The 13,836-nt window shown below is 39.5% G+C and overlaps 1 long non-coding RNA gene across 1 annotated transcript in view; it reads left to right on the top strand.

Moving 5' to 3' along the window:
* The window catches only part of LOC140844081 (uncharacterized), an 85,452-nt gene that overhangs the window by 32,525 nt on the left and 39,091 nt on the right, over positions 1 to 13,836 (top strand). The window contains exon 2 of the long non-coding RNA XR_012122256.1: positions 7,324 to 7,449. This is a non-coding gene — a long non-coding RNA (uncharacterized lncRNA). The remainder of the gene's footprint in view (positions 1 to 7,323; positions 7,450 to 13,836) is intronic.

Genomic DNA, 13,836 nt, shown 5'->3' with positions numbered 1-13,836 from the left:
TAAATATTTTTAATTAAAGCCACAAATCGTCTTATATCAATCAAACTCTCTTAACTCAACTTCCTGCCTACCTTACCTGTTTGGATCCTGGGAACTGAATGCCAGCAGGACAAAGATGCACAATTTTGCTTATTGATTTCAGTTTAAATTTATGTTCAAAATCTCTAGGAAATACGTAGTACTGCCTGCTAATAATACATTTCCTAGTATATTTACTCTCCTCTTTCCCCATATAGCTCTTTTTTGAGGAGGAGGGAGAGGAGGTCATTTATTTGTCTTTTTTCTTTTTAAAACTATATTTTAATTGTGGTAAAATGCACATGAAATTTACCATTTTAACCATTTTTAAGCGTCCTACCTAACTTTTTACAACTTACCTCTCCTGCTGTCAATGGATGATCTCATGGACTATGCAACTGTGACTATTAGAAGCAATTAAAAAAGAATGATTCTTTTTTCTTCCCACTACCAGATTTACCAACCTACCTATATCTGCCTCTGTGTAATCTGCTTTCCCTCCTTTTACAGTGGAAGAAATTCCTGACGACATTAAGCCCACCCTCTCCTCCTCCTCAGCTCTTCCCTCTGGGCCACCATTTCCATCAACATACAAAAGTGCTGTCTTCAAAAATGCAAAAAGGACAAAGTTTTCTTTGGCTTTCCCTCTCCTTCCAGATGCTAGCCCATTGCAGAAAAGTCATTTCAAAAAGCTGTCTACACCTGCTTTCTCCAGCTCCTTTGCTCTTATTTTCCCATCCTCTCTTTAACCCACTCCAATGTCACCCCTAGTCTCCATGCTTTAGAGGGTCCCCCTCAGGCCACCTCTGCCTGTGCTCCTTGCCATGAGGGAATCTGGCCCCTGGGAGTTTGTCCCCTCTCCAGACCTCACTCAGCATGCTTAGAACCCTGGAATTCCCTGTCTAAATGCCTTAAGCCGGCTCCCAGAGCCTGTGAGGGCCTATTGCCATATCCAAGGTATGTGATATATGTATCACTACACCCGAGAGATGGCTGTTTGCCAGGGCAGAGGGTCAGGGAACAGTGTGTAGGTGGAGCTTTGATGTTCAGCCTGGAGGGAGGGAAGAAAAGAGGGGAGGGAAGGGCAAGGGGGAAAAGAGGGGAGCAGTTCAGTTCTTCCTGTGCCAGTTCATTCTGGTGAGCAATTCGAGGAATCAGAGAATTCTAAATTTGAATCTCACCTTTCAAAATATGATGAATGTCTATTTGTCAAAGTAGGAAGATAATATTTAGCAATTTGCTCACTTGATAACACATATATTTAGACGTAGGATGTATAGACCTCCACTTGTACTTTTGACCTCACAACTGCCCACTCTAATCAGATTTTTACAAGTCCCACGGAGCCTCTCAGGGGAGGTCACTGATGACCTTCAGTTTGCCGATCCATTCGCCAAGTTCCGCCGTCATCTTCAACCCTCTCAGCAGCATTTGGCACATCAGTTTCTTCTCTCAAGTTCCAGGACATCCTGTCTCTGTCTGCCTCCTGCTCGATCCTTTTGTTTGTTCCTCCTCCTCTTCTTACTCACCCCGAATATTGGAATGCCTGGGGCTAAGCTCAGACGTCAACATCACTCCAGGAAATCCTTTCCTGTGTTAGCTTATTTCTTGTATCTATGGGCTAATAACACATTTGTAGTTTCCCATGTCCAGCTGCCTATTTATCTCTACTGGGTGTCAAATAGGCACCCTAAATTTTACATGTCCAAACTAGAATTCTTGATTTCCCCTTGACAAACCTTTCCCTCCCCTCCCCCCTCCCCCAGGATTTTCCCAGCATCTATCCAGTTGTCATCCAAAAGCCCTCAAGTTCCCCTAGGTTTTTCATCACTTCATCCCACACCCAGTCAATCCACAGGGAAGGTCTTGGGCCCTACCTTTAAATCATGTCTCCCAACTGTTCGCTTCTCTCCACTTACACAGCTGCCGTCCTCTTCCAAGCCAATACCATCTTCCACCCAGACTGTAAGGGGCATCTCAACTGGCCTGCCTGCTTCCACTCATACCCCTCCTCACTAGACTATTACTCTTACAGTAGACCTGGGATTTTAAAATCATAAGCCAGATCTCGTGAAACCCCCGATCAAAATCTTCCAATGACTTCCCTTCACATTAAAAATGAAATCAGACTTTTCCATGTGGTCTACAAGGCCCTACATGACCTGGCACCTGCTTTGCTTTCTACTGCCTCCCCATCACTCACTATGGTTCCAGCCATGGTGGCTGCCTTGCCGATTCTAGAACATACCAAGCTCCTTTCTGCATATACTCTATACTCCCTATTTCCTGTGCATAGACCACTTTGCATCTGCGTGGTTTGTTCCTTTATGTTTTAGGTCTCAGCTCAAATACCTCCTTAATAAACCTTTGATCTAAACTACACCCATATCATATCTATCACCTTAACCAGATTTATTGCCTTCAGTGTATCAATCACTTTTAAAATCATATTAGTTGGGTATTTGTTTGCTTTCTGTGCCCTTCTCTGATTAGAATTTCAGGTCGTGAAGGCAGGGATTTCATCTGTCTCTTTTTCATCACTCCATGTTCAGTGCCTGCAATAGTGTAATAATTCAGTCAGTGAATGTGAAAATAAATGCATATTAATATAGGAAATTCTTTTAAGTGTTTCACAGAACTTAAATAATACATAAAGACCCCTTATTATCACAAAGACAATAAAAACTTAACTGCTGAGTGTTTACACAAAAGTATTAATACCACAGGTTTGACTTATTTGTCTATCCTTTCCACACTTGTTTTTACACTTCCCCACAATTGTCAAGTCAATTTCCTACTAAGAGAGCAAAATTATCATCCCAGGTCAGCTGAGGCTACAAATTCAGGAACTTCAGTCAGAGATGACAGACTGCAACAAGGGAACTGGAACATGCCTTCCAGTGGAAAATGCCCCAGTCTGAACAATTTGACCCTTTCTCATATTTATGCTGTACCTGATCTGCCCATGGTAGTTATCAAGCCTGTCTCTTTCACTTAGAACTTAACATAAAATTCACAGCCTGAGCTCACTGGAAATCATTTATTTTTCACATTTGGCAGATTTAAAAAAAATCTTATTCTCCATACAGCTCTTCCTTTTTAAATTTGTAATGCCAGGGTTCAATAAATTTTACCTACATGGTTTTCCTTCTTATTCGTGGCATTCTGTACCCTCTTTATGTCTTACTTTCTCAACTGTCTCATCATTCATAATTCCGGAGACATTCCATTTGCTGGCATTTGGGGAAAAGTATTGTTCTTTGTGTGTTTATTTTGTAAGCTTCCAGAACTCTTACTATTTCTGATTGTTTGTTTGGATGATTCTCCTACATTTCATGCAAGGAAAGATCATTTTTGTCTCCTTATTTCTGATAGCTATACCTTATTTTGTCTCCATGGTTTTTTTGTTTGTTTATGCTAGAGCTTCCAGAAAAACATCAAATGATAGTGATAGCATGCATCCTGGTTTCATTTCTGACTTTAAAGAGACAACTCTGGTGTTTTATTGTTAAGTCTGAGGTTGACTGTTGATCAGAGATTCTTTTATCATCCATTCCTTAATTCATTACACACTTACTGGTTCCCATCCAAGAGTACTGCATTTGGCAATATGTAGGGCACTGATCGCCTTAGGGAAAGCAGTTTCCATGGCGTGGTGCCAGCAAAAACCAGATTGCAGTGGTTTGCAGAGAGGCATACAAATGGAAACCTTCTTTAACTGCTGCCAAGGATTTTCACTGGGAATGGATGCTGAATTCTTTTTTTAATGTTTTTTTCAGCACTTATTAGTTAACTGATGTTGTGGGGTTTCTTTTTTTTTTTTTTTGACCTCCTGGGATTATTTAACATATTATATTTTCATTTATTTATTCAAGAATTATTTGAGTGCCTACTTTAAGCCAGACATTCTTTTATTATTGTAATACTAAATCTGTAGCTTTTTATAAAATGTTGTAGGGCTTTTGATGTTGATATCTTTAATATCAGCTTGTAAATATTAAACCATTTTTACAATATTAGGATAAATTCTACTTAACTGTGGCATGCTATTCTTTAATTTTTAATTACTTAATCAATGAATTTTATTAATAAAATTTCAAAAAATACAAATACCTATAAAGCCAGAAAACTCACATCTAAGTTCCCAATATCCCAATGTATAGTCCCTGTTGATAGATATTTCTGGACCTTTCTCTTTTTCAATTTTAATGAACTTTTAAAATTCATTTGCAAGCCAATTTATGAAGGATTTTCACATCGACATTTATGGTCGTGGCACAGATGTCGCAGTAGGACAGCCACACCTGGCTCCACATCAGGTTGGCCCCTCCTGCTAAATGACACTTTGTTGCAATTCTTGACCCATCTGTTTTGTCTGGGCAACATGGCGTTTCCCCCAGCTATGGGCAGGCTGGGTGCCATGAGGAAGTAACTAAGGTTTATTTGTTCAAAAGGTATTTACTGAGCATGTATCTGACTCCACAGAATTTATATCGTAGGCAAGGGGCAAATAATAAACAAAATAAATAAGTAAAATATATATAATGTTAGATGGCAATAAGAGCTATGGGGAACAAGCAGGGAACGGGGGGATGGGAAACGTTATTGGGAGAGAGGAAGCCATAATTATTGTTTGTGGGAAGGGAGGTCCCATGTGGGGAGGTAGAGGCTGTTGCTAAAAGAGAATTCAGAGCAATGAGAATGAGGTGTTTACACTCCTTACCACAATATCAATGAATATTGCAAATACCATGCCGCACCCAAAAGAAGCGAGGCACACAAATGTGTGCATTCTGCATAATTCCATTTATACAGAGAACAAAAACAGGCAACGCAGGTCTGCACTGTAAGTCAGGATAGCGGTTGCTGCAGAGGTGATGGGGGTCTAGAGAAGACAGTGGGAATTCTGACAATGTTATGTTTCTTCATCCCGGTGCTGTTACCACTTGTGTGTTCAGTTTGTGAAAATCCATTGAACTGAATGTTTATAACGTGCATTTTCTATATGAATATTACATGTCAATAGTTTCATTATTATTTTTTAAGTTCAGAACTAGCTGTCTTACTGGTAGATGACCCAACCACCCAAGGGAATCTTCTGCCTTGTCTGATTTCCCCAATGCCTGATACATTGAAGGGATTCGTTACAGATGTGTGTGCGTGCGTGTGTGTGTGTGTGTGTGTTTAAATGAATACTTGAATGATTAAACAAATGCATCTCTATAATTTCTAAATGGTTTGGATTTAGTCCCCCTTAAACTGATTACCTTGGCAAAAACTGAAGCCACATCTATTTTTACTGTCATTCCTGTGTTTTAAAAATAACATCTTTGTCTCCCCTCTGCTCATATGAGAATAATAAACTCATTCAGCCGACGCTCAAACGCTTTTAGGATTTGGAGTCAGGAGATCAAGTAAAAAGAAAGCCAGTGGGCACTTTGGATTTGGCAACATATAGGTTCTTGATGGTGTTGGTGGAAGCGGTTCCACTCGTGTGGGGGCAACAGGTGTCAGACTGCAGAGGTTTGGGGAGATGGGATGTGAGGAATTGGAAATAGTGAGTGCTGACAAATACCTCCAATATTCTGCAAGTCAGGAGAGGAGTACATGGGGTTGACAATTTTTGTTTTTGTTTTTGTTTTTTCTTCAGTGTTTGTGTGAGTGTTTATCATAAAAAAGGAGAAAGAGCATGTTTACATGCTAACGGGGGATACATCAATAGACAGGAATAATTTCATTCATTTATTTGTGCATTCAATCTTCTAGTCATTCACGCATTCCACATGAGTCCCTCCTGTACTAGTCACTGTTCTTGGCAGTGGTACTAGAGCAGTAGATGAACCACACACAATCTCTGCCCTCATGCAGTTTACAGCCTGTCAGGGAAGAGAGAAGTTGAAGGCAGATGACAAAAACAAGGATGATCTGGATGGGGGGTGTTGAATCAAAGTTGCAGAAGGTAGAATTAGCATACACAAGAAAGATCTTCTGTTAATGATTAAATGTGTTAATATGTATCAATGAGAAGCAGGGAGGGAAAAACCCTTCTACCCCTCTTAGACCTTTAAACACAAGAATGTTTTGTTTGCCTCTGTTCCATAGTTGGTTTTTTATTGCAAGTTAATTGAACCTAATTGAGCCCTTTTTTGGATGGTGGGAGTAGGAGAACAACTGGGCAAATCTGGAGCAGAAGGAGTCATCAGCTTGGGCTTTGGATTTAGAGGTTGAGCTTGTTTGGTCTGCCCCAGACAAATCAGTGATGGGTAGGAAAGGACTGTCTTAGTCCTCTTCATTTTTCAGCAGTTTATACATATTTTTAATTGAGTATGTGTAGCTGACATACTTACATACATTCTTACAATGAGATAACAGTGATATCCCTTTTTTACAAAGGGATAACACCTAAGAGATAGGTACAAATGTTAATAAGAAAAATTATTGATGTAGCAGAGCAGAGCACTCTTCTTAGTCAGGAGTGTGAAAAAGCAGCACTAGGTAGGGTAGCAGCAGGTTCCTTAAGCCAAGAAGGGGGTAACAGGTTTAAACTAGGCTATCACCAGCACTTTGATGCTGGGCGAGACCTAAGAGATACCAATTAGCAGCTATCAATCTCAGTTCACAAATCAAGCAGTTGTGCAGAGTGACTCATGAAACTGTAAATAAGACTGCATAGAATTCTGCAGAGTCACATCTTCCGTGAGGATCCATAAGCCAGCGGAGGAGGCAAAATCTGCACAGTCAAGGTTTTCCATGAAATGATATAGGAGATAACATGCTTTCTGTCAAGTTTTCTTCCAGCATCGATGCAGGTATTTGCTTCTGCAGTTGAACATGAGCCGAAGTCATCAGTTTGCATTTAGGGGCTGTGTATAAAAATTATTTGTATCATTTTTCAGCTAAGGAGAAGCTTACAGGATGGGATGTTTTCAATGACTGAGACCAATGCCTCATTCTTACCGTTAAAGTGGTGCACTTTCTCTTCTTGTGCTCTTTCTCCCTCTCTTTATATTCTGAAGGTGGGTGATTAAGTCCCCAAGAAGTGTAACTGTGTTGCAGTCCAAAGACCAAGCTTGTAGATTATTTTTTTAATATTAAAAAAACCACATTCTACTTTTTTCTGCCATTCCCCTGTATTCTGATAGGCTTTCATAAATGGGGAAGAACAGACATGAAATTAATTAGTACCCAGGAGTGTATGTGGGCATGTGTCTCATAGGAAATATACATCACTGGCTGTGTTCGGGGAGGGGAAAAAAATTAAAAAGTAGAGAATCACTAATATAATGCAACCCCTTCATTTCTCAGGTGTGAAAACTGAGGTCCAGAGAGATGATGTGATTTGCCTAAAGTCATGCAACTAGTGGCAGAGCCAGGCCTAGAAGCCAGGTGTCCTGGCTCCCAAGACATTCCACTGCCCGAGGAATGGAACAGGTAGTGTCACTCTCACTGGGGGCCCTGGGTCAGTCAGTTCAGCCCAGGGCTGCCTGGGGTTCCAACTAAGGAAGCCAGAGGAAGCAACAGCTCAAAGTTCTCACAGCTGAATGATTCAGACAATAGAATGATTTGGAATCAAAGCTGGGTAAGGGAAAGAACGTGAGGCTTTGAAGCTTAACTGTCATGATCCTGGTGTACCATGCCCCGCAAACTGCTGAATGAGGAGCTGCCGCTGAAAGGGGCTCTATCTCTGGCTGTACCATGGCCATCTTCACACAGCTGGGTGGTGCTCACCTTCCAGCCATTCTGACACCCCTGCTCTCTCCAGTGTAATCACAGTGTTAGGAAAATCAGTGGCTACTTGCAGAGGATGAATGGAGAATGGGGGAGAGTGAAGGAGTCAGGAAGACCAGATACAAGGCTTTTGTAGAAAAGCCAGGAAGAAAATAGTAAGGAAAGGCTGTCAGGTGAAGTCTGCTGGATCAGTATGAGTAGCAGGCAATAGCTGATAAAGTTGCTCAGCAGTGATGGAGAAAAGGTAGACTAGAAATGAAACCACATCAAAATGGGGAAAAAAGAGAGTCCCTGCTTCCATATATTAAGAGATGTGGTCTTAAGACCAGTATTGATAAAACAATACTACCTATGCACTGTAAGTAAGATGTATGCTCTGTGTTTTATGTAAACATGGGTACTCGTCACTGCTAATGTGTATTGACCCTTCTTAGGAGTCTGTGTCTTTTTCATTTTGTCAATGATTATTTATTGAACACCTACTGTGTGCCAAGGCATAATTGTGGGCACTTGAAATATATCAAACGAACTGAACAAACACCCTTGCACTCATGAGACTCAATCAGGGAAAGGTGTGCAGAGAAACTAGTCTCTTGGGAAAAGCAACAACAAGGGGGAAATTGTTAAACTGAAATGGTATTCATCAAAAAAAAAGCTGGTAAGAAGTAGATTGATAGGCTGAGTTTCACTGAGTCCCTTGAAGGAAGATTTTTCTAGGCAAAGAGAATTGAGATAACAGAATGGTCATCCCAAAGGATCTGTGGGGATCAGTGACTATGATCTTGTGGCTCCTGACAGGAGTAAGTTTTCCAGGGGTAAATTGCAACACAGGAGGCTTGGGCAAAGGCGATGTGCAGAAGTTCAGGTCTGTGGACAGAAGAGTGTCCAAAGGAATTGTCAGTTAAAGTGGATAGAAAGTCTCCAAGAGGTCAGGCCATTTTGTATCAGGATGTTTCAAGAAAGGGGGTGGGGAGCAAACCGTGGAAAATCCAGGGGCATCTGAGATCCAGGTAAGTCAGGCAGAGGTCAGCACCAGTTGGTGGCCAGGAAGCAGGGCTGTGGTCACTGAGTTGAGACTGAAGGAACATTTCCAGCCTCTGGGAGGAGTAAGTTGCAGCCCAAGCAGTGCACTGGGACAGGGACCCAGGCCCAGGAGAAAAAGGGAGGTGAATGCGGAACTAAGGAAGGACTTGGCTGCAGGAGCCCAGTTATAAGCAGGACTCTTAATTAAACGTGAGATAACAGCCAGAGGGATTGTGCTAGTGAACCTTTCAATCTCTCTGGATCATGAACAAAATCTATCTCATAGATGGGAAGCGCACGACCTGGTCTATAAAGAAATAGAATGAGGGGACAGGAAATGAGCAGGGTCTGCACTCTTCCTCCAGGACACCAGAAGGAGGGAGGAGGCCATGCCTGCCGCTCGTTTGTCAGCAGGAATCCCACTACTGCCTTCATGGTGGCCAGACATTGTAGTTCCAAAAAGTCCTTTTTCTTGAGCAACCTACGTATTCAGTGCATAATTCAGAGGATGGTTTTCCTAGCAGGACTGCGGTTAGGACGAGCACGGAGTCCTTACCTGAGTCTTACTTCATCGTTACATGGTTTCCTTCAAACGCCACCACCATCTAGCATTCATGCTTGGCAACAGCTCACACTGTACTCCATGCTCCACCCCTTTCCCAGCTTCCCAGCTTCCACCCTTCTTGTTTACTCTTTCTTTGGAGGCTTCTCTAACCCTTCAGACTCGATACTTAATACCATCTTCACCTAATTGATTCACTGCTGAACTTCTCTAGTAGATATTCTGTTTGATGCTCCAACATCCATCCTCCTTACCTCCATTAGCGGCAGCAATACAGTTTGGGGAATTAAAACATCTGGTCCACACACTGCCACTGACATGCTGAGTCTGACTTCCAAACAGTCCTGTCTCTGCACCACTTACTCCAGAATCAAAGTCCCAAGAGTAAGCGAGCATCTGATCGCCGAGGTTCACGGCTACCTCCTTGGCCGACTCCTTCAGCTTCCATAGTGCCAATTGAGAGAAGAGGCAAGTGGCTTAAATTGCCCCCTTGTCAGACCTAATCACTGGGTAATCCTCCCAGAGGGAGATCTGGCACTAATAAGAAGGGAGGGATTTTAGATCAGTGCTGTTCAATAGAATAATAATGCAAGCCTCCTATGTAACTTAAAATCCTCTAGTAACCACATTTAAAAAGGTAGAAACAGGTGAAATTTTAATATTGTACTTAATTTAACCCAGTATTTCCAAAATGCCATGTTGTCAAAATGTAACAATATAAAAATTTATTAACGAAATATGTTCCTTTTTATAGTTGTCTCTTCAAGTCTTTGAAATCCAGGGTGTATTTTACATTCACAGCACAGCTCAATCTGGACACTAAATTTTCATTGGATATATTTGATGTGTATTTATATTTACAGTTGAAAAAGTAGAATCACATACCCAAGTTGTTCTAAGCATATTTAAAAGTTGTCTGATTACTGTATTAAGTTCCAAAAATAACATTTTTCTTAAATATTCACTTCCAGTTGACCAAACGAATTCATCTTTATTTAAAAAACTGTTTGAAGCAAAAGCATATCAGTTTTAAACTGTGTCCAGGTTAATGTCAATTCACTGATTTACATCAACTCAATATTATTAACTTGGAATTTAAAGGGGTATAGCATAAATTGAAAAGTAACTGTAAGTTTATCAATATAAATAAAGCATTCTTCAAATTTTTCTTATAGGTTTTACAGATAATTTACATAATGCTGGTTATTACAATTAAAAATGTGTTGCATATTGATTTATATTAGAAAACATAAAATCATTCTTATTGATTTGTATATGAAAAGTTTCCATTTAAAGGTAAATTCTTGTACTTTTCTAGGTAGGACACAAATAAGCTTTTTCTTTCCTTTAAGCTTTAAATTTTTCTTATTCATATACACTGTGATATCAGTGAGAAAACATAAATCACACTGCCATGTTTTGTTTTGTTTTTTTAATTTTTAGATTGATAATACATTTTTTTATTAAGGTATCATTGATATACACTCTGTCATGCTGCCATCTTGAAACTGTGCCAAGTTTTCACTTCAATTATTAAATATTTGGTAAATATTCCTTTTGTTTCAAGAAAATTTTGAATTGGAATTGACAGTATAGTAAATTTTTGTAAAAAACTCCTTCACGACCCAACCAACGAACATAGATAAAGACACAAGATCATCACATTTATCATTTTCTATTCCTTTCCAGAAATTAGTGATTCATGGCATTTAAATGTATACACTGAACAATTTTAACAACTGTATCTATGACACTTTTCATAGAGACTGCCTCTGAAAATAAGCACAAATATTTTCAATATATATCATATGGTGGAATGAAGCAATAGGGAAACATCAGTCTCTTGTTTTGAAATTCCAATAAATTTAGATTTTTTACTGAACATAAATGGAGCACCATCTGGCATGATAGAAATCATTTTCATAACTAACCGGAATTATTTTTTGCCACATGTAAAAGATTCAAAAAAATCTATGCCAGAATTTGTTTTTTTTAAACCTGAATTGATGATGCTTCTTCATAAATTTGGAAGATCTTTAAGACTATATATACCCAAGTATTAATTGGACAGTGTCTCATGGCAGGAGTCAGCAAAAATTTGCTATTTTTTTTAATCTGCCTTTGATGAATTATTTTATTCTCTGGGCAGTTGTTTGGTGGCTTAATTAAAGATTGGTCACTTTTTACAAAATATCTTTTTAGTCTTCTCATAATTTTCTAAACTTTTTTTCACAACTGAAATAATGATTTATTTTGCCATATTTCCATTACAAATTGTGTGCATGAATATGTGTACAAGAATACAAGTCACTTTATAACTGACTGGAATTACAATCTCTGATTCTTCTTTCTTTCTTTCTTTCTTTCTTTCTTTCTTTCTTTCTTTCTTTCTTTCTTTCTTTCTTTCTTTCTTTCTTTCTTTCTTTCTTTCTTTCTTTCTCTCTCTCTCTCTCTCTCTCTCTCTCTCTTTCTTTCTTTCTTTCCTTCTTTCTTTCTTTTTTTTCTTTTGATGCTCAGTGAATTTTTTTTGGTATCATTAATCTACAATTACATGAGTGACATTATGGTTACTAGACTCCCCCCATCATCAAGTCCCTCCCACATACCCCATTACACTCACTGTCCATCAGCGTAGTAAGACGCTGTAGAATCACTACTTGTCTTCTCTGTGCTCTACAGCCCTCCCCATGCCTCAGCCCCTACATTATGTCTGCTAATCGTAATGCCTTTTATTGCGCTTGTCCCTCCCTTCCCACCCATCCTCACCAGTCTCTTTCCCTTAGTCCATTCTCCGGTTCTGTGAGTCTGCTCCTGTTTTGGTCCTTCAGTTTTTCTTTGTTCTTGTACTCCACTTATGAGTGAAATCACTTGGTACTTGTCTCTCTCCACCTGGCTTACTTCACTGAGCATAATACCCTCTAGCTCCATCCATGTTGTTGCAAATGGTAGGATTTGTTTTCTTCTTATGGCTGAATAATATTCCATTGTGTAAATGTACCACATCTTCTTCATCCATTTATCTACTGATGGACATTTAGGTTGCTTCCATTTCTTGGCTATTGTAAATAGTGCTGCAATAAACATAAGGGTGCATCTGTCTTTTTCAAACTGGGCTGCTGCATTCTTAGGGTAAATTCCTAGAAGTGGAATTCCTGTGTCAAATGGTATTTCCATTTTGAGCATTTTGAGGAATCTCCATACTGCTTTCCACAATGGTTGAACTAATTTACATTCCCACCAGCAGTGTAGGAGGGTTCCCTTTTCTCCACAACCTTACCAACATTTGTTGTTGTTTGTCTTTTGGATGTTGGCCGTCCTAACTGGTGTGAGGTGATATCTCATTGTGGTTTTAATTTGCATTTCTCTGATGATTAGTGATGTGGAGCATCTTTTCATGTGTCTGTTGGCCATCTGAATTTCTTCTTTAGAGAACTGTCTATTCAGCTCCTCTGCCCATTTTTTAATTGGATTGCTTGCTTTTTGTTTGTTGAGGTGCGTGAGTTCTTTATATATTTTGGATGTCAGCCCATTATTGGAACTGTCATTTATAAATATATTCTCCCATACTGTAGGATACCTTTTTGTTCTATTGATGGTATCCTTTGCTGTACAGAAGCTTTTCAGCTTGATATAGTCCCATTTGTTCATTTTTGCTTTTGTTTCCCTTGCCCAGGAGATATGTTCATGAAGAAGTCACTCATGTTTATGTCTAAGAGATTTTTGCTTATGTTTTTTTCCAAGAGTTTTATGGTTTCATGACTTATGTTCAGGTCTTTGATCCATTTCAAATTTACTTTTGTGTATGGGGTTAGACAATGATCCAGTTTCATTCTCTTACATGTAGCTGTCCAGTTTTGCCAGCACTGTCTATTGAAGAGACTGCCATTTCCTCATTGTACATCCATGGCTCCTTTATCGAATATTAATTGACTATATATGTTTGGGTTAATGTCTGAAGTCTCTCTTCTGTTCCACTGGTCTGTGGCTCTGTTCTTGTGCCAGTACCAAATTGTCTTGATTACTGTGGCTTTGTAGTAGAGCTTGAAGTTGGGGAGTGAGATTCCCCCCCACTTTATTCTTCCTTCTCAGGATTGCTTTGGCTATTCAGGGTCTTTTGTGGTTCCATAGGAATTTTAGAACTATTTGTTCCATTGAATGCTGTTGGTAATTTGATAGGGATTGCATCAAATCTGTATATTGCTTTGGGCAGGATGGCCATTTTGATGATATTAATTCTTCCTAGCCAAGAGCATGGGATTAGTTTCCATTTGTTAGTGTCCTCTTTAATTTCTCTTAAGAGTGACTTGTAGTTTTCAGGGTATAGGTCTTTCACTTCCTTGGTTAGGTTTATTCCTAGGTATTTGATTCTTTTTGATACAGTTGTGAATGAAATTGTTTTCCTGATTTCTCTTTCTGTTAGTTCATTGTTAGTATACAGGAAAGCCACAGATTTCTATTAATTTTGTATCCTGCTACTTGGCTGAATTCCAATATTTGTTCTAGTA

The sequence above is a fragment of the Manis javanica genome, chromosome 10 (genome assembly GCF_040802235.1).
Source record: "Manis javanica isolate MJ-LG chromosome 10, MJ_LKY, whole genome shotgun sequence".
Lineage (NCBI taxonomy): Eukaryota > Metazoa > Chordata > Mammalia > Pholidota > Manidae > Manis > Manis javanica.
Note: the sequence above shows the minus strand (reverse complement) of the source record. Positions and strands in the feature narration are given on the sequence as shown.